Here is a 22,248-nt window from a genome sequence, read left to right as displayed (position 1 = left end):
GAGAAAGAAACACATTTATCAGTTGACTCTCACATGACCCCAGCCGGGGCCGGGGATCAAACCCGCAACCCAAGTACATGCCCTTGACCGGGAATCGAACCCGAGACCCTTCAGTCTGCACGTCAACGCTCTCACCGCTGAGTTAAACCAGCTAGGCAAGTACAGACATCTTTCTAATTTATTCATAGATGCGACCACGAAAGCGAATCTGTTACAGTGAAGTCCATTTAAAACGTGATCCAGGTCACTTGAACCCAGACAGTATTCACAGTGCAAGAGAGCCCAGGCTCTGGAGCCAGCCGAGGCTGAGGAAGGCTGCCCCTCTCCAGGGCGTGTGCTTTCCAGTTGTCACAGAGAGGGCCTCGGCCACCGCGGCCCAGGCTGAAGTGCACTGTGAGAAATGCTAACCACTTCTTGTCTCTGTCTCGACGCTCGAAAGAGGAAGGTGGAACGGAAGACCCCAGGAAAACAGGAGCAGACCTTTTCTCTGTGGATGGGAAGAGCGTTCTTCCAGGTTGTGCTTTGGAGGAAAGTCTAAGCCCCCATTGTGACTCCCCTATTTCATTCATTGTCGTCACCTCCGTGGGTATTTGCCACCCTGGCTTGGTGACTGCCATCCCGGAATACCTTCTCCAATAGTACTGAAATATTTTCACTCTGTCATGCCGCCTGAAAGGTGGCAATTCATTTGGGTTAAGAAGTTTTCCAGCCCTGGCTGGTTTGCTTCAGTGGTTAGAGGATCAGATTGAAGAGTCATGGGATTGAGTCACAGGATTGATTCCCGGTCAGGGGCACAGACCTGTGTTGCCGGTTCGATTCCCAGCCCCAGTCGGCAACCAATCGATGTGTCTCTCTCCCATTGATGTTTTTCTCTCTCTCTCTCACTCTTTCTCTCTCCCTCTCTCCCTACCTCCTCTTCCCTCTCTTCCACTCTACCTAAAACCTCAATGGAAAAAAAATATCCTCAGGTGAGGGGTAACTAAAAGGAAAAGAAGTTTTCAATTCTAACGATGCCAGTCCCTCTGGGAAGGTTAGCACGAGAGCTTGGCTTCGGTGTCAGACTGCTTGGATTCAAAGCCCGACTCCATCCTTGACTGTAGCCTAGTGGCCTTGGGCAAGTTACTTAATCTCTCTGTGCCTCAGTTTCCTCCTTTGTAGAATGCAAATAACAATAGCAGCTCCCTACCAGGGTCATGGAGAGCCTGGGCGAGTGATGCATGCTTAGAATGGTGTCGGCACACAGGAAAGCATCATGTCAGTGTCAGCTATTATTAGCTTGGGTGTTCATACATCAATTAAAGCAGTTTGTCTTCTCCCCAGTCTAGCTGAGAACTGCTTTGCTGAGGGAGTGGAAGTTCGATGGGAGGACAAGGTGGGATTGGGGACCAGAGGAGTTGCAGATCAGGGCTGTGGGTGGGAATGGAGAGGACTCTGCAGGGTGAAGTAAGCCTGGATGGATGCTACGGTTGGAGACTTTGGGCCCCTGGAACAAAGAATATGAGAAAATGGAAAAGAAGGGGGTGGGTGGGTGAGAGGGTGCCAAAGTACATTGCACACATTTCAAAGCCTGTCTAGTGTTGATTTGCATCCAGAAAAGGGGAGAAATTCTCTTTGCTCCTTCTTGCTCTTGGACTAGGATCATAATTTAACCACATTATGAATGAAATAGAGTGCTGTGGACAAACCCGAGGTCCCGACCATCATTTATAATGCTGCAACAGGAAATATTTTCTAAGTTCCAAATAACAGGCTTCAGTGATCTTTTGGAACGGGATCCATTTGTAAGTGGGGCCTCTTGTTTCCTGGGGTGGGTGGTGGAGGGGAGGATGCAGCTGGGCAGGTCAGATAGAGAGCCAGTGTTCACAGGAGCAGAAACCGGAGCGTACAGAGGCCGAGCTGTCTGATGAGGAGCACAGTTTGCACCAGAGCCCACGTCTCCAGGTCTTTACATTTCTAGCAGAAGCTGGATGACCACCTGCTATTCTCTGAGAAGGTGGAAGAGGGGAGGGAAATGGGGAGAGCCCCAAGTCTCCTCCAAATCCAAGATTCTGTTAGTCTATGCTGCCTAATTTTATAAACCACTGTTTACCAAATATCATGACTTTAATAGATATTTTAGATTAAACCCACTGTTCAGAAAGCCACTATAATGTTTTCTGCCTAGGAGGCACTAAGTAGAGTGGTTAAGACCATGCACCTGGGGCATGACTGCTTCAGATCAAGTCCTGATGCTGCCAGTTCCTAGTGTGTGACCTTGAACTAGTTGCTTACGTGTAATACCTACCCCATAGGGCTGCCATGAAGGTTAAATGATTAAATCATGTTAAGAGCTTAGGAAGCACCTAGTCCATGGGAAAGCAACTGGTCAATATTAGTAAATACTATGTGCAGAATACTATATGAATGGTGTGATGAGATTAAAGGTCTAGTCCCTGCTTTCAAGGAACTTAGAAAGTAGCTGCTTTCTAAGGGAAGAGAAAGCATCTGCTTATGATATGCCTTAGGAACAGATACAAGATAAACACATCTCCTTTCATCAGGTTGTACACTGTTGTATCACTAATAAACATTGAGCAGTGCTCGCTTCGGCAGCACGTATACTACAATTGGAACGACAGAGAAGATTAGCATGGCCCCTGCGTAAGGATGACACGCAAATTCGTGAAGCGTTCCGTATTTTTAAAGCTGTGGTACATATACACAATGGAGTACTATGCAGCTGTAAGAAGAAAGATCTCTTATCCTTTGAGATGACATGGAGGGACCTAGAAAGTGGTATCCTAAGCGAAACAAACCAAACAGAGAAAACAAGTATCATATGATCTCACTTATTTGTGGAATATAATGAACATAACAGTCTGAGGAATGGGGTAGTCCCAGAGACGTGGAAGTGGGGTACAGACTGACAATCCCCAGAAGAGGGAGTGGTGGGGGAGAAATAAACCACAGAACTTATATGCATGTGTGCATGAACAAAGGTCATGGACAACAAAGCTGGGGACAGGGCGGGGAGGGAGAGGGGGGAATCAGTGGGGGAAAAAGGAGAAACATCTGTAACAAAAATAAATAAATTAATTAAAAATAAAATAAATTATAAGCTGGCTTCCCAAGCAAAAAAAGCATAACTATAAAAAATTCCAGTTTATAAATATGTCTCCATTGCTTCAGCTTAACACTGTACAAGCATTTGTGAACTAAAGTTAAAATAAAATTCTCTGGAACTACAGGAAAAAAAAATTAAGTAAATAAGAATTAAGGGAAGAAGAGAGACAGTGAACTATGACATAGATTTTGAAATACTTGCTGGTTTTACCACTACAAACATTGTAATTCATGGACTTTGGAAAAGTGACTTGTCCATTATCAATACTGTTGATCTTGTTTCATTATATATTTAATGAAAACCTTCTTTGTGCAAGAAACTCAGTGTTTTGTCTTTTTCTAGGATCGTGGTAATGAAGGACTACAAATTTGAAGTTCTTATTCTCAAGGAGTTTAAGATCTGTTATAAGAAGTGACAAACTAACAGAAACAAGGTAGGAAATACCATGGAAAAGCCATCACCAGTTGGCAACAGAATAGTTTCCAGAAATTATATTAATCTCATTAAAATGGGTTAGACTTTGGTGCACAAAGGAGCCCAGATACCTAATTAACATGAGGGAGATCTTGTTCTTCTTGGAAAGGTCTCCTAGGGTACAATAGGTATTGGAACTAGTCTTCCTTCGGCTTTGCAGGATGAGACATTTAATCAGGCTATCTAGAAGCTGAGGAGACCTCGTTAAATGGACAAGAGATTAATCAGAATGGAAATTTATTCAATCATCTAGCCAGACAACAGGACTGATCATCAATACAACCTCTATACTTTTTCTCTTTCCACCCCCTCCCACCCCCATTACTCCTGCTACATAGATTCATTTTGGGAATAATTTACAAATCAAGAGAGCGGATCGGTGTGAGTCAAATAGACTGACATTTCCCACTCTGAGAATATTTCTGTTTTAACTACATTTTTACATCTGGATGATTATTTTTCTAGACTCTCCTTTTTATATTTTCTTCTATTAGAACACATTCCTTTTTCATTTGAACAAAATTTTTCTAGCATGTTACAATTTCTAAATGTATAGCTCATTTGACATTGGCTACATTTTTTAAGTTTTTTCCTGATGACATCGAGGGAGGAATCTTAGCTCTTATCAGTATGTTCTCAATCCCACTACAGGCTGTGTTCTGTTGGAAAGCTGACTGTTGAAAACAAAAACTAACATTATAGTTGAATTATTTCTTTACCTGAAGAGTTCATCTTCTTCCTTTTTGTCTCCATCTCTTGTCCTAGATCTTGAATACTATTTTTAGACTTGACTGTTTGCTGATTATATAATAAACTTTATATGGGTAATTGAATAGGTATCTCAGTACCTGGTGTCTCCAATTCCTAAACTGTGCAGAGTTCTGCTGCGCAAATCAACTGGCTTCTTTTTGCCTTTTTCCCTCTACAGGTAGTTAACTTCATTTTTTTTTCTTTCTACTTAGTTAAATCTGCTTATCCTTCTTTTGCATCTTCCACTTTCTTTTGTTGTTGTTGTTATCCTCTCCTTTCTCATTGTTTTGCCCGTTATCGTAGTTTTAGGAGAGTTCTGAAAGATAGCAAGATATAAACATGTATATTCAATTCGCCAAGTTTAGAGGGTGGTCAATAAATTTGTTTCTAATTTATCAGAAGCCCAACATCTCTTTTGGTTATATTTCAAAATTAATGTTTATAGGAAAGAAAAACACTGAAAATAAGTAAGTCTTTGCAAGTATTTATGGATAACTTAGCCCAAAATTCCATTAGTTTTAAAGTGGTTTTATTTTCGTTTCATTGTGTAGACTGGTGTTTATAGTATAGTGCATATCAGTAAATTGAAGTCAATCTTTTGAAAAGTGACTAACACAGACTGTTTTAATTTTTAAAGTCATGTTTTTTAACTGAGGTCACAATTTGAAAGTCAATCTGTAACTAATTTTATCACCACTTCAACTTTCTCAAGTCAAATACTCTTAAATAATAAGTACTGTGTTATAGATATTGTGGCTTTTTAAAAGATAAATAAAATTGCCAGTATTCAACAACGAGTTTCAAATCCATGTATACAGGATTAAGTCATAATTAAGAAAGTCTTTCTTGCTAAGTGAAGTCTCGATTAAATATGATAAAATGTATTGGTTGATCTAATGGAAGTGCTTTAAAATGCTTATGTTACTAATTTCCAAAAGGAATACGAATATTTCTTTCTGGAATGTGAAACCACAGATAGAATTGCATCTCTCCAGGGAAATGGACTCCGAGGTTATGCAGTAAGCTTTTCCCATCTGTAATACGATAACCAACTTTATTACTACTGAACTACTATGGTAGAAAAATTATCTCCTGCAATACATTTTTTTAATACATTGGGCAAAAGAAGGAATTGAACCTAATGTCAACCTCCCGCCCCCCATTTAACTTTTTCTATTATTCTAAAAGTATTTAGATCCCCCCCCCCCCAGGGGATCCAGCCATTTATTTATTTATTTATTTATTTATTTATTTATTTATGTAATTTAAGTATTTAGAACTCTTGAGTAAGTTTCTAAAACCAAACTAGATTTAGAAAATAATATTTTAAATTTATTGTTAATTATAGTTGACATATAGTATTATGTTTCAAGTGTATCATATAATAAAAATTACCATTTTTAAATGAAACGTATTGGGTGTCACGTCAAAGTGTTCATTGTTAGCATAAAGTACATTATATTCAGTAAGTATTTTCTAAGCTTCATTGATGTACCTAACATTGTGCTGTTAATTGATAAGAATATATAAGAAGCACTGTTTTGTCCTGGCCAGTGTTGTTCCATTGGTTGAGCATCATCCCATGCACGAAAGGTTGCTGGTTCAATTCCCAGTGACCCTCATTGGTAACATTTTACTTACTTGTTTTATTACTTTTGTTTTCTCTTCTCTCCACTCCCCCACTCTCTGTCTATATATAGAGATAAACACTTTTTATTTTTCCTCTTAGCCATACATACATCCTAGTCCTTCACTCCTAAATACTGCAGTATTTAGGGATATAGCCACAGTACAGTTACCAATCTCAGTAATTATAACATTGATACAATACTTTTATCTAATCAATCTACCATCTGTTTTCCAATTAATGCAATAATGTGTGTCATAGAATTTTTTTCCCTTCTAGTAAAGGATCCAGTCTAGTATCTCATATTGCCTTTAGTTGTCATGGCTCTTTAGCCAGAATATTTGCACAGCCTTTGTCTTTTATGGCATTGACGTTGTTGACCAATACAGGCCCACCCCACCCCCACCCCCATTAAAAAACAACAGCAAAACATTCCCAATTTGGAATTTATCTGATATTTCATCATTAGATTCCTCATTAGGTTTTCCCATTTCCTCATTAGATGTTGTATCCTCTGGGAATCACACCTTGAGGCAAATGGTGTCCATCTGTCCCCTTCTTCGTGATCCTAGTTTTGGTTACCTGGTCAAAGTTTTCTCCAATTTCTCCAGTGTATAAATAGTTTTTCCCTCCTTGCAAAAAATCGGAAGTCTATGGGAAGAAGTCTAAGATGGTGCAAATATCCTGTTTCTCATCAAAACTTCTCCCTGTATTGAACATCCATTGATGGTTCTTGTCTTACCCAGTCTTTGCCACAATGGTTGAGAAATGATGATTGTCCAACTCCGGCACAACCTCCATATCTACCTGTTAGCATTCAACATGCTACCATAAGCAAGAGTACTTCTTTCCTCTCTATTTGTTTTATCTATTTGTTACTGGTATGGATTTATGAGTTCCTGTGCTTGTTTTTTAAAATTCTAACCTTATTTTGAATGCAGGATATACAAGGAAACTACTTCGATGAACATTATTGAAAAAGATCCTGACCTTCCATTAAGCATGAAGAGCAATGGATAACATTTTTTTATATGTTTTTATTGATTTTTTTTAGAGAGAAAGGAGAGATAGAAACTATATGTGAGAGAGAGACATCAATAGGCTGCCTCCTGCACGCCCCCTACTGGGGATGGAGCCAAGAAACCGGGGCACGTGCCCTGCCCAGGAATTGAACCAGGACCTCTCAGTCCATGGGACTATACTCAATCCACTGAGCCACACCGGCCAGGCAATGCCTAACATTTTTATAAGGAAAGTAGAATGCAAAAATAATTTGCTTACTTGGTAAACTCAATTACCCAAAATATGGAGGAAAATAGGAAAGTAGGCAAATGGCCTTTATGCCACAACTATCAGAGTTGTTTAAGCATTTTCTGAAGTCTGTTACTCTTATTTTATACATATAATCATATAATTTAAAATATGGGTTACTTGGTTTCCCAGGCCAACGTGCTAAGATAGCTCAAAGGGAGATGTGTGTGTGCGGGCAGAACTGTGACAGAGGTGCAGCACTGTAAGGGGAGGTCGGATGATCAGTGCCAGCCACCATCCAGACCAATCCAACTCCAGGAATGCAGGAACATAGTTGGCCATGATTATTTATTACTGGGTGAAGGGTACTCAGTACTTCTAAGCTCCTGGGGACATCTTGGCATTATAGCTTTTGATTTTAAGATACTTCTGGGTCATTAGGAACAGGTTCAGCTCCACTGTGTTTTATTAGTTGAAGGCAGAGAAACTGGTGATACTTCAGGAAAAAAAAAAATCAATACAAGTAGTTTAAGTTGTTTCTCGTGTTTATGATGAAAACCTCAGTTATCTGAAATATCTAATTATGTTCACTCCCTCATTGACCCCTTTCCTTATAAATGAGGCATTCTTGAAATTGTCCTGAAATTTAATATTGAAAATTAGTAATTCATGCAAACATTTATTTCTTCACTAGTTCGTCTCCCTAAGAGTTACTCCAGGAAAACATTAACCATCACTAAGTAAATACATCCTTGCTGATCCCTGCCCTACATAGAGTCGCCTTTGTGAAGAGCTCAATCATAAATAAGGTCTTATGCTTTTTGAAACTTGATGCTCATATTTGAATGGACTGGTGATTATCTTTGTTCTTAGTATCTTAGTATCGGTGGCATGTCTCTCTTGATTGGGAATCATGGCAGGCTCACCGTGTACCTTGGGTCACACATTATTTCCTCAATGTCCCCCTGTGCATCCTTCCCCTAAAAGTGGATTTGGGGTATGCTACTTTGCCTATATTTTAAATCAGAATATAATTGAAAAATGTGCTCAAAATGCCCATATGTATATTTGGAAAAAAGAGATTCAAAGTTAGAGAAATGATAGAGGTATATGTTATGACTGAAATTTTGTCGGTTGTAACATAACTAATTAGGTGTTACTGAAATAATGCTCTTTATTAGCATGCCAGTTTGATTTTGTTTGACAGCTGTAATGAAATGAGTTGTTCTTTGCAGTGGTGTTCTCTTGATTTGGAAACTGCTTGTTCTCTATATAAATTAGCTCCTTGGATTACTCCTTGGAAATAATATTGATGGATAGTAATAAAACTGCTACATAATGGTGATTCCTCTGAAGTGACTTTAAAGCATATCGGATTCCTATCGATTCTATTTTACATAATGGCATTTCTATTTTATACATTAGTACTTTTTGTTATACTAAGACTTTGTATATTTTTTGTCTTTTGGCAAAAGCAAATGGAACACATGAAGCAACTTATAGAATTTACCTGTAATAAAAGATGCTCTGATAAGGAAAAATTGCTGCTGGTTCTCTTTAATTTTAAAAAGCTATTGTTTTATTTGCATATCAATGAATGAGAAGGGACTTTCAAAAATAATTCCCAAGCTATGACAAAAGAAAGAAAGAAAGAAAGAAAGAAAGAAAGAAAGAAAGAAAGAAAAGACAAAGAGCTTTTTCCTGTATTTCTAACACAAAATTCTTAATTTCATCAAGTTCAGAAATTTGAACTTAACACAAAACTAAAGTATTATTTTACAGGTTATTAACATGAGAAACAAATTTTGAGTAATTATTCCAAAGTCAGAAATTCAGTATGTATAAGAATTTAGTATATCCATGGCCTAGCTTCATGAGTCACATGGCTTTTTCTCTTCAAAGCCCAAATGAAGCTTCACTGCTCTTACAGTAAACTGTGAAAATTACTGGCAGTGTAGGAACACACGCTCATTTGCTTTTATGAAACCCCATTTCAAATTTAAAGTAATTGTAAGACATTTATACAAAACAGAATTCCCTGTTGTTCCTCGGTTTTCCTATTTCTTATATATTCAAGAAATAGCCCATTATAGTTATATATAAATACATATATAATTGCTGTAAGTATTATTGTTGGCACACAGCCAACCACCTTTTTCTTAATCTCTTACTAACACTAAAAAAAAACAAAACAGAACAAAAAACACTGAACATTTACTCAACTTGATAACTAGAAGGGTTTTTCCTCCAAGTGCTAATTCTGTTAGCCTGTTGTTTCTGTTCCTTTGGGACTTGAAGCAAGTCACATCTATGGGAAAACTTCTGTATATATAGTACATTCCCAACCGCCACCCCTACCCCTTTTTTTTTTTACCAATAGTGTTTTCCTTTTTTTTTTTTTTTTTTCAGTCTATTCTCACTTGAAAGATGTTTGTTGTTGTTTTCTTCTTCTTTTGGTTTCTTTACTTCCCCCAGTGATCTCATTGCGATTCTTTTAAAGACTTTCTTTAAAAGTAAAACGGATTAAAAGTACGAAACCATAAACTGCCTATTCTTGTTTTTTCCTTTTTTTTTTTTTAACTTATCTTTGGGTGGGTGGGTCCCTACTTAAGAGAAGAGGGTTGAAAGACATTCCAGCTTCCCTAACTAAAGGGCTGTGGTACAAGGCAGTCAAAAGGGGAAATAATTAGCGTTCTTCAGTATACAAGATTAATCAGTTCTGTTTAGTGGTTATTAAAGAGAGGAAAGAAACCAAGTGGGAACAATTCTGGTCCTTTCATGTTTTATACCCAACGCGACTGCACATGGCCTAGAGAAAGAGCTGCAGGTCCTCCAATAATCGTCCATTTGCAAATGGCCTAATAACAGCATACACAAAGGTGGCTCACTTAAAACCATCCATTTATAGTTACACGGCGTCAAATGGTGCTAATTTTAAGTAGGCCACCCCACATCGTGCACCCTACGAAACAACACCTTTCCACCACTGATACCAAATCCATGCCTTTTGCACTCACAGGAAATATTTAATATTTCAGAATCTCATTCGTGCATTGACGTGAAAAGACTGTTCACCTGCAACTCATCAATCTGAGCCCCAGGTGTTGCCAAATTTCTGTCATTCGCTCATTAAGCCAAGGGCAGTAGCCTGCACCTTTACAAAGGCCTGCTTCTAATTTTACTGTGTGGGGGGACTGCCCGCCACGATTTAGGATCCTTCGGCAGTGGGGTGGCTCTTCGCTTTCGGAGCCCCCTCGCGGGTCCGCAGCGACTTCTCAAAACACGGCTGGCGCAGGCAGGGTGTCTGATCCGGGGGCCGAGGCTCTCCAGACTTTGTTCTCTGGCTTTGAAAGTGAGGCGCGGGCGCCGAAGCCGACAGACAGCACAGTGGATTTCACAGCGCAGGGCGGGGGCGGGGAGGGGGAGCCCCACCTGCCTGCTCTCCGACCCCTCCCCGCCCCCAAGACTGGCGGGTAGCGGCCCCGCCCTCCGCGAGCGCCGGCGGAGGGGCAGCGGCGCGCGCCCAGGCCCCGGCGCCGGGCGGCAGTTGGGCGCAGCGGGCAGGGCGGCGGGCGGCGGGCGGGGGCGCGCGCGAGACCCCCACCGGCCGCGGCGCACGGGGCCGGCGCGAGCGCGCTCGGTTGGTGTGCGAGCGCGGCTCCGCCCCGCCCGCTCGGCGCGCGTCCCCGCCAGGTCGGCTCTCCTCCCCCAGCCCCGGGCGGACGGGGTGGATCCAGCTCACTCCCCTCCCCCGAGTGCCGCGGCGGCGGCGGCGGGCGCTAAATGAGAGACGCCGAGTGCTCGGGTCGCCGAGCACTAGCCTAGGCGGCGGTGGCGGCGGAGCTGAGGCCGGCGGGTCTTCCCATCCTCCGAGGCGACGGCCGCGGCTGCACAGGTCGGTGCCCTGGCCGCGGGCCCGGTGCGGAGCGTCGGCGGGCGGTGCGGGGGAGGGAAGGTGGGTGTGCGGCGCCCCGCGGGCGGAGCGGAGCCGCAGCGGCTGCAGCGCGGGGAATGGCGGCGGCTGCGGCGCGTGGGACTCCCGGCCGCCGGCCGCGGGCTGCTCGGCCTCGGCGCGGGGAGGGGGCGGCGGGGCTCGGCGGAGGGAGGAGGGCGCCGGGGGCCGGGGCCGCACCTCCCTCGGCAGCTCGCTCTCGGAGTCCGGAGGCGGCCGTGGGGTCCCTGCGCTGGGTCTCTGCCCCAGAGCGCGGGGCTGCTCGACCCCCCGAGCCCGTCTCGCCTGTTCTCCGCCCTGGGTGCCCGAAGCCCCCGACCTCCGCTTGCGCAGCCCTGCGGCGCCCCAGCCCCGGTCCAGGTGAGCCGGCGGGGGGACCGCCGCGCGGGCCACACCCCCTCCCGGCCCCGGCCGCGGCGCCCCCGAAGCCCCGCCGCCGAGCCGGCCGGCCGCCCGCCCGCGCAGCGCGCACCGGCTGTCAGGGTGACCTGTTGCGGAGCGGCCCGCAGCCCCGGTCGCCCGGCAGCCTCGGACCCGGAGCGGCTGCTGTTGCGCCGGCCCGTGGCCCGGTGCGAGGCGGGGGCCGGGGCCGGGGGCGCTGGCCGAGGTCGGGTGGCTGCACTACTCGGAGCGGGCGGTGGGAAGAAGGGGATTCCGGACCGCTCTGATCAAACGCTTGCAAAGCCGGGCTATCTGTCTGCCAATATCCGGAATTCCATTGCGGTATCGGATTAGCCAGGCTCATAAACACCGTGCTCTGGAGGTGATTTGGGAGCAACCCGAGCCCCGAGTGAGGGTCTCCTGTCTGGGGGGGAGCGGTAAACCTGTGCGGGGCTGCACTCCGCCCCCAGCAGCCCCTCTGACTCTTGCGGCGGTGAGTCGTGTGGAGCAGGCCGGTTTCTGTGTACGTGGGCGTGTTTGGGAAGAAGCTGCGAGCTGATAGGAGGCACCTTGTACAAATGTTAATTTGTTTGAACTGGGAGGGGTGAGGGAGGAGGAAGAGAGGGCACTGATGTTAGCCGTGGAGGAGGGGCCATGGAAACACGAAATTTCTGTTTAAGAAAGCGCTAAAAAGAAGTATCTAATACCCAGTATTTAAGACCATCAAGTAGGAAACACAGGCAGCAAGTTAATTGAGCTTCATCTTTTCATGTGCCCTGGATTTTAAGAATGCATCGCTGTAGTTGCTATAGAAAGCCCTTGTTTTCATACTATTGTTTACGAGTTGACTTCAGTGTTTTTGTGTTCACCCTCAGATTGACTCTTGCTCAAGTCTCTTGGAAGATGACCATCAGAATTTGGGAAACTTTTCAATCCATGCACGCTTAGTATTGCAGTAACAGATCATACCTTGCTGTTCATAAAAGCCTGTTCCACCCAGATAGTTATGCTTATACAAGTGCTGTAGAATCATACATACAGTGTTTATTGCTGTTATTGCTGAATATCTTACTGTAAACTTTAGAATTATGAAGGAACTTATCCAGACAATATTATTTTAATAAAAATAATCTCTAGCAAGCTTTGTAAGCATAAAGTATAGCATCTAGCTTCAAAGATTTGGGGAAATAAACTTATTTGCTTTAAGATCAACTATAAAGACATTAAATTTTTAAAAAATAAATAATTTCAATGCAATTATTTTAAGCAGTTTCTCTTTTTGAAAATTCACTATAATAATTTTCAAATGGTACACTCTACCTTTCCATTTTATTCCATCTTTCTTTGAATGAAGGAATTTGACTTTTCAAAATACTCTGGAAATATTGTTGACTTTCCCTAAATTATTTAAGATTGCACCAGAACTTTATAAAGATAGTGTTTGCATTATCAAGATTACAACATGCTGTAATATCAGAAAGAGCACACCAGCATTTTTGAAAGAAAATATAACTAAAAGAACTGGCTTTGTGACTTTTTAGTGTTCTTTTATTACACATGTGAGTACTGTATTTGTGTGTATTTAAATAACTAGTATGTGCCTTATTACAGTTGAGAGAGTAGTTGCTTGTAGTGAATGATGAATATACAGGTGAAATTGCTGTTAAAACTTCAGACATTTAAGCTTTTGTCCAGAGGCCCAGTTCTTCATTTGTTCGTTCATTCATTCATTCATTCTACACATGTTTATTGAGTGCCTACTTGGTGCCTAGAGGTTGAGGATACAAAGAAAAAGATAGGTCTGTGCCCTGATGGAGCTTAGAGGGTAGGTGGGCAAATAGTCTACCACTTCATTGTCGGATAACACTGTTTAATGCTAGTTTTACAAGGAAAAACTCCTCTGATGAGTTTTTTGATTAAGAATATTATTTGTGTTTTTTCCTTCTAAGAATAGTGGGAATTATTACTGAGTGAACAAAAGCAGTAAGACAGTTGTTTTAAAAATATGCTGATGTTTATATACATTGGGTGTCTGGTTCCCAGCTATATCAAAATAAACGTTCTACCTGAAGTCAGATGATGCCTAGTTTACATGTGGTTAAACAGCTTAATTCTTTTGGCTAATATAAATGAAATGTTTACTAAAAATATTCTCTCTTGGTGCTTTTTAAAAAAAATTATGTTTTATTATTGATATTAGAGAGAGAAAGGGGGAGAGAGAGAGAGAAACACTGATCAGCTGCCTTCTGCATGCCCCCCCCCCCCCAGGGGATTGAGCCAGCAACCTGGCCTTGTGCCCTGTCCAGGAATCAAACCAGTGACCTCTCAGTGTGTGGGATGATGCTTAACCAACTGAGCCACACTGGCCAGGGTGAGAAAAAGCCTTTTTTTTTTTTAATCCTCACCTAAGGATATTTTCCCATTACAGTATCTTCAGATAGAGAGGGAGAGTGGGAGGGGGAGAGAGAAACATCCATGTGAGAGAGACAGATGACCAGTTGACAAGGTACATGCCCTTGGCCAGAATAGAACCTGAGACTCTTGGTCCACAGGCCGATGTTCTCACCACTGAGCCAAGCCAGCCAGGGTGGTGCTTGTTTATAAGGGAGTCTAATTCTTTTTCTTTTTAAGTCTAAATTTGTTTTTTAAACCATCTTTTGTCCTGTGTGTGTGAGTAGACCAATGTCCTGCTGTTCTTCCATAGAATCTAATAACCATCAATAGCTAAAATCAGAAAAGTTTGAAGTGATTGGTTTCCTTTTTGATTAAAATATGACAAATACTTGTGTCGTTCTTTATGAATTACAAAATTTTTTTTTTATATATTATTGATACTTAAGTATTTTGATACTTCTCATTGACAAGATCCTATGTAGGCATTATCATCTTCATTTTAGATAAGGAAACAGGTTTGGAGGTGGTAGTCATACCGGTGGCCAATAAGCAAGCAGAAAACCCAGACCCAGTGACTATCACTTGATGCCCACCCCTGGGTGTAGAGAACTGTGGGAACAGCATCCACATTTAGTGCTACAGTTCAGCGTTCAGTCCGGCTACTGGGCTGCTCTTCCAGAAACGTCTAAGTAACGTTTACACTTTAAACTCAACTATTCATTGAAATTTAGTTAATTGAATTTTTCTTTTTGTGAGTTAAATTTTCAAACCTATTTAAATCTAAAAGTACTTCTTGTTTTGCTGTATAAAATAGATAGTTTGAATTTATTTCTCAGGGTATATGTGTTTTGAGAATAAGACATGTTAAAGTCAATTCTGTTTTTTGAATATGTGATTTTCCTTATGTAATGGCTGTATGTGGAATAAAATTGTCACTTCAATCTGAATACATTCTTTTAAGTTACTCAATTTTCAATGAAAAGATAATTCAAATAGCTTGAAACTACCTCAGCTTGAGTGAGGGTTCTTAGTAAAGTGAATGTATTGCATTACTCTATAAATGGTTCCTTCCTTCCTTCCTTCCTTCCTCCCTCCCTCCCTCTCTCCTCCCCTCCCCTCCCCTCCCCTCCCCTCCCTCCCCGATATTTTTCCGTTGAGTTTTAGAGTGGAAGAGAGTGAAACATCGATGTGAGGGAGACACATTAATTGGTTGCCTCCCGCATGACCCCCACTGGGGCCAGGGATCGAACCTGCTACCAAGGTACGTGCACTTGACCAGGAATCGAACCCAAAACCCTTCGTTCCAAAGGCCAATGCTCTAACCTCTGAGCCAAACTGGCCAAGGCTATAGTTTCTTTAAGTGTGTGTATTATTCTGACTGGTCTAGGGTTCCTCTTTTGTGAGAGAGTGAAGACTGTATGTGATAAGTTTTGGTAACTTGGAATTAATCTGGAAACTTTCTTGATTAATGTCCCAAGTTGTTGATTTAGGAAAATTTAGGGATAAAACATTGGAATTTGAAATGTGTGACATCTACCTATTGTATGGAAAGAAAAAAGTTTGAGTATAAATTTACCCAGTCACAATGGCTACTCAGGGAAATAGGAAGAATGCAAATCAGTGTTCATTGAACTTAGGTTGTGGGTGCCTGGCATCTTGTGTGCACCACTACGGAGAGCCTTTGGTCCTGGCTCTTGAAGGTACATTGCTGTGGTATGTGAGGTGTAAAAAGAAGCCCTCACCTTCAACTTAATTGATACCCTTCTGTTACTTTATTTATGTGACCTTTTCTCAAAACATTTTCCTGTTTAGGATGATTTTTTTTTTCTTTTTGCTGATTCTTGGGGAACCCGTTCCTGAAAACTGTACCTAAATAGTATCCCTATCACACTTCACCCTTACCTCTATTTTTCTTCACAACATTAATTTATATGACATTATAGCATACATTAATTTGTTTATTACCTGCTTCCCTCTGGATGTGAGCTTCGTGAAGGCAAGAACTGAGTTTTATTCACTGTCCTATTCCTAGCACCTCAAGACATACCTGGCCCCATAGTAATATTGTAGGGTGAGTGAATTAATTAAGTAGTATAAAAATCATTAGTTTTCTTGTTTTTGGTGTTTTACTTTAAATAGTACAACTGTGCAGTTTTTTAAAAAAATTGTACTATAAGACTTACAATGAAAAATATCAGCCCCTTGCTTCATGATTGTATAACTTCCCTCCCAGGTCCTGCTCTCAGATCAACCATTTTCAGTACTTTTAGCTGTTTTTTTGATGTTTACTTTAATATTTTAAAATATTTGTTTTTCAATTTTAGATATTATCTATTGCCTTCCTACTGTGAAAGATGAGTCTGTGGTTTGGAATTCTTATGCTACCTTGAACTTCCTTTCTCTTTGTCTCCCAGTTTAGTTATATCATGCTTTTGGTTAAGTCAATGTTAATTGTTTACATTAGTATAACTTTGTAAATGTGTTCACCATTGAACCTTGCAGTGTACTATGATTGATTGATTGATTTTTATCCTCACCCGAGGACATTTTCTTTGCATTTATCTTCAGATAGAGTGGGAGGGGCAAAGGGAGGAAGAGAGAAACATCAACATGACCCCACCTGGGGCCGGGGACAAACTTCAACTGAGGTACAGTCCCTTAGTGGGAACCAAACCCGGGACTCTGGTCTGCGGGCCGATGCTCTAACTGCTGAGCCAAACCCACCAGGACTGTACTATGATTTAATTTCTTGGAGTTAAAATTTTTTCTTCATTTCTGTTTTTCGCTTGGTTTCCTATTTGTCTCTAATTTTTTTCTGGAAACTGTCCCATTATGTTCAAGCCCATCAAGTAGATGATCATTCATTTTTTTTTTTTTTTTTAATTTTTTTTTTTTTTTTAATTGGAAAAGTTCGAGGGCTCTCACCCTCTGCTCAGATGTGCGCCGGCTCTCCACTGCACAGCGTTAGCCTGTGATCGCCCGTCCGGGGTTCTGAGACCCCCCTGCCTTCTCCCCGTGCTGAGCCTGTGTTCTCTGGAACCATGCCTTCCTTTTTCATGATCACACCTTTGTTTTGGTGAAATGCACCCCTCGGTGAACTTCAGATGTTTGTATTGCTGAAAACATCTGTCTTCTACCCTGACACCTGGTTGATTATTTGGCCTGTCTGGGTATAGATCCAAAGTGAATTTTTTTTCTTCTCAAAATTTAAGGGATTCCTCAATGATTTTGTAGCTTCAGGTGGTTGTTGAAAAGTCTTATGCCCTTCAGTCTTCACCCTTTCAATGCGACCTGTCCCTGTGAAGATCTTTCCATTGTCTTCGGTATACCTGATACGTCTCTGATGCTGTACATGCCTTGTGTGGCTCTTAACTCGTTCTTGTGCATGGCCCTGAGGGGGCCCTTTCAACCAGCAGTGTCCATTGTAGATGAGAGGAGAGGTGACCTAGTGTGGGGGTCAGCACAGTTTTTCTGTAACGGGCTAGATAGTACAATTTAGGTTTTATGGGCGATATGGTCTCTGTTACTGCAGCTCAGCTTTGCTTTTGTAGCATGAAAGCAGCTTTAGGTTTGGGCTGTGGTTTGCTGAGCTCTGATCTATGCACAGATGGAGGCTAGGAGTAGGGACAACAGACAGAACGTGTTGACAGGCGGTGGTGGTGATGGCTTAAGGAGGTTCCCATCGGAGGTTTGCTGTTTACCTTAGTGAATGGGGAGCAACATCATTAGGGGAGAGTGGGGAAGAATGGAAGTGTGTATTGGAGGTTTGAGAAGGGAAAAATATGACATAATCATCTATCAAAGAGTGGAAAAGTGAATAAAATAGAGTAGAGAAATATAGTGTGATTGCCACTCAACATTAAGGGCTCACTTGAGATAGATGATTCCTAAATTTCATGTTTCTGACTAATAGGAATACCTCTAAAATCTCATCATTAAGTATATCTCACTATAGGTTATTTATTTAAATCAGGTAGGGTTATTTTATTAATTTTAGAAGTTTTTTCATAAGTAATATACACACATATATGTATGTTTTTATATATACAGGCTTAGTCTATATGGCGCTTATTTATACAGAAATGTCAAAAGAAAGTACTATAATTTTTTTCCCAAATGGAAATTTTGATTGAGAAATCATTCATTCATTTATTCATTAAAGAAAAAAGAAACACCATGTCCTGGAGCATTTTCTATGTGCCAGGAATAGATCTCGGTGTTAGGGATACAGCAATAATAAAAAGACAAAAATACCTGTCTTTATATACATTTATACTTTAACATAAGTAAATTGTACACACACATAGACATTAGTAAGAAAGGAACATTGTGCCAAAAAAAGAACATAATAGATGTTATTAAATTTATTTTTTCAGCTTTATTGAGATGTAATTGATGAAATTGTAAGATATTTGAAGTGTCGGTGTGGTTACTTGAGATATGTATACATTGTGAAAAGATTCCCCTCATCAAGTTAACACACCATCACCTCACATACTTATCCTTTTTTTGTGCATGTGAGAACATTTTAGTTCTACTTTCTTAACACATTTCAGTTATGTAATATTGTGTTATCAACTGTACTTAACCATCTTATACATTAGATCCTCAGACCTTATTTATCTCATAACTGAAAATTTGTACTTTTTTTTTTTTTATCCTCACCCGAGGACATTTTTCCATTTTTTGTACAGATAGAGTGGGAGGGAGAGAGAGGAAGAGACAGAGAGAGAGAAACATCGATGTGAAAGAGACACATCGAGTGGCTGCCACCGCACGACCAACCAGGGCCGGGGACAAACTGCAACCGAAGTACGTGCCCTTAGCGGGAACTGAACCTGGGTGTCTCCGGACCGCAGGCCAATGCTCTAACCGCTGAGCCAAACCGGCCAGGGCGAAAATTTGTACTTTTTTTAATCATTCTCCCTATTTCCCTCAACTTACTATACATTTTGATAGATAACTGTAAAAGATTAATATTCTCTAGTCTTAGTTTTGTATGACTTTTAAAAATATCATAAATAAGCCCTGGCTGGGTTGCACAGCGGTTAGAGCGTCAGTCTGCGGACCAGAGAGTCCTGGGTTTGGTTCCTGCTAGGGGCATGCGCCTCGGTTGCAGTTTGTCCCCGCACTGGTTGGGGTCGTGTGGGTGGCAGCCACTTGATGTGTCTTTCTTGCATCGATGTTTCTCTTCCCCCCTCTCTCCCTCCTGCTCTATCTGAAGATAAATGCAAAAAAATGTCCTCGGGTGAGGATAAAAATATATATATATATCATAAATAAGTATTGAGTTGTACTAAGTGCTCTTTCTGTATTGGCAGATATGATCATATGTACTTCCTCCTTTAGTCTGCTAATAGGATGTAACATTCATAGATTGTCTCCTGTTTGTGTTATTGGGTCCAACCCTACTTAGCTGTGTGACATTTGTTTTTTCCTCCCACACTGCTGAACTTGATTTGCCACTGTCTTAGTTTTAAAAAATCTGCATTTATCCTAGATCAATTACCAGAGGTTGTATGCATGTGTTGTAGCCTCAGAGTCATGCTGGCCGTGTGAGATGAGCTGGGCTTTCCCTGTCTTCCGAAACAGTCTGGTAACATAGGGACGAGGTGCTCCTTCCGGGAAGGGTCGGGGTAATGTGGAAGGTGGGAATTCAAGTTTCCAGAAGAGAACATAGGAAAATACCTCTGTGACCCTATGGTAGGCAAATATTTTTATTTTCAATAGGACATAAAAAGTATTGATCAGAAAAGAGAAGATTGAGAAGTTGTTCTTCATTAAAGAAGTACTCGTGTGTTCATCAGAGGGTACCCTTAAGCGAGGGAGGCAGTGACACTAGCAAGTGCCTGTGATACTTAACTTGGCAGAGGGCTGTCACCATGTATATAAACATATATGGCTTCCTGGCCAGGTGGCTTGATTGGTTGGAGCATCATCCTGTACACCAAAGGGTTGTGGGTTCGATTCCTGGTCAGGGCACAGTGAGTTCCATCCTCAATCAGTGTGCCACTATGACAGGCAACCCATCGATGTTTCCCTCCCCCTCATCTCTTTCCCTTTCCCTTCCTCTCCCTCTCTTTTCTTCCTCTGTCTACACATACCCTTGGGTGAGGATTAAAATACAACCACCACCACCACCACACACATATCATACCCCCCCGGCAGCCCAATATAATTTTTTTTTGTACGTGCCCCTAGCAGGAACCAAACTCGGGACTCTCTGGTCCACAGGCCGACGCTCCAACTGCTGAGCCAAACTGGCCAGGGCTGGCAGCCCAATTTTAAAACAGGTGGACAAAAGACAGGAACAACCATTTACCTATGTTTACTTCTAGTATTTTTATGGCTTAAAAGTTTTTCATCTTAATTCATGCAATTTTAGTAAGATCTAATTTTTGTCTTTTTATCCAAATGGTTAGCTAACTGTCATAAAGTTAATGGTGTTTTGAACAGGGAGTATAAACTCAAATGTGCTTGCTTGAGAAACATTAATTTTGGTTTCATCTAGTCTAGAAATTATTAGTTGCATTTTCTATTAAATGTATAAACCTGTAGTTTAATTTATATTGAAAGGAGTATGGATTCAAAACTACAGTTTCATATTGCCTTAAATTTCTTTCTTTTTTAAATTTTTTTGGTACGTGTCCCTAGTGGGAACCAAACCTGGGACCCTCTGGTCTGCAGGCCGATGCTCCATCCGCTGAGCCATACTGGCCAGGGCTTAAATTTCTAATAATGCATCTGAGTGTTCTTGGAATCCATCACATAACTCTCTAAGTTAAATTTAAAGTACGTTTTTTGTGTGTGACATAGCCAGTGTCCTGTGCTTAAAGTTTTATGAATCTGGGCAAGTTACTTCTTTATTATCGGACTCCCTTATTTGTATGGGCATACGAGTGTCTTCTCACAGGATCACTGTAAAGATTAAATGTGAAAGTGTAATAAGCAAAGTGCTTGCTGAATTAGTTCTTCGCTCTTCTTCATTCAGGACCATGAATAGCAAATGTAATCACAACCTGGCTTCTCTTGTATCTGGGGTTACTCTAGATCTCTCAAGTTACAGGAGTAAATCATTTAGACCACTTCCCATCCTGATTTAGATTCCCAGGATTTGACCAGAAGAACGTTCCTGGCCTTCTGATAGTAGTTCCATGACAAATCTGTATGTTTTCTGTTGCTCTTCTTAAGCTGCTCTTCCAAATGTGTTGAAATCTGCATAGATCTTTATAGATTTTAGGTGGTTTTGTAGGTGGTGGGTTAATATGTATTTTAGGTTTGATTGATACAGTTTTTATTCTGTAAGTTGTTGCTAGGATAGCCTCTGCTGCTGCTCTTTTTGTTTTTATTTGTAGATACATTTTTTTATAAGCTTTGTGGTTTGGATTCTGTCTCTTAAAGATGGGGGGGCAGGGGTAAGTCTACTTAAAAGAGAAGCATTTTGCCCTGGCTGGTATGGCTCTGTGGTTGACCCGCACACTGAAGGGTCTTAGGTTTGATTCCTGGTCAAGGGCATGTACTTGGGTTGCAGGTTTGATCTCCAGTCCCAGTCCGACTGTAGAAACATTGTCAACACACCTAGCCCCCTCTCCCCATCTGCTTCAGTCCAGTGTGGCCCAACAGATACAGTTCTAGGAATGAATAGTCAGCGGTGGTTATTACGTCTATCTCCGGATGGAACTGGGAATGATAGGAGGGTGGGTTTTCCTTCTCTCAGTGGTAGGGTAGTTGACATAGTGTGGGAACCTTTGCTCATGTCATACTTGTGTGACACTAAATTTCGTCATCTCCGTAAGAACAACCAGAATTTGTATTTATAACTGCTTAATTATTATAACTAAATAGATCAGTTATACTGACAAGACTTTTGAGCCTCAGATTAGTGGTGACTTAGCTGACTCAGTATCCTACATACGAATTTTATAATTCTGGGCTGCCCAGAGTCCCTTTGAAGGAAATCCACTTTTTCTGCAGTATATTGCAGAAGAACTCTCAATAGCTATGTTTTCTTGTTTTGTTTTGCTTTCTTTTTTTTTTCCTCACCCGAGGACATTTTTCCATTTTTTGTTCAGATAGAGTGGGAAGGAGAGAGAGAGAAATATCGACCATGAAAGGGACACATCGAGTGGCTGCCTCCCGCATGACCCAACCAGGCCGGGGACAAACTGCAACCGAGGTACGCGCCCTTAGCGGGAACCGAACCCGGGCTTCTCTGGACCGCAGGCCGACGCTCTAACCGCTGAGCCAAACCGGCCAGGGCACTTTCCTTTTTTTTTTTTCTTTTTTTTACCGTGTAGAACAACTGTGTTGCAACTG

General features: G+C 41.7%; 1 non-coding gene across 1 annotated transcript; it reads left to right on the top strand.

Annotated features, from left to right (window-relative positions):
- Positions 1–2,576: 2,576 nt before the first annotated feature.
- Positions 2,577–2,681, top strand: LOC118638098. Its single transcript, XR_004961055.1, has one exon. It is a non-coding gene; the product is annotated as a U6 spliceosomal RNA (small nuclear RNA).
- The last annotated feature ends 19,567 nt before the right edge of the window (positions 2,682–22,248 follow it).

Source organism: Molossus molossus, unplaced genomic scaffold, assembly GCF_014108415.1.
Source record: "Molossus molossus isolate mMolMol1 unplaced genomic scaffold, mMolMol1.p scaffold_m16_p_20, whole genome shotgun sequence".
In the NCBI taxonomy this organism is placed as follows: domain Eukaryota; kingdom Metazoa; phylum Chordata; class Mammalia; order Chiroptera; family Molossidae; genus Molossus; species Molossus molossus.
The sequence above is the reverse complement of the archived record's forward strand: the minus strand, read 5'-3'. Positions and strand labels throughout refer to the sequence as shown.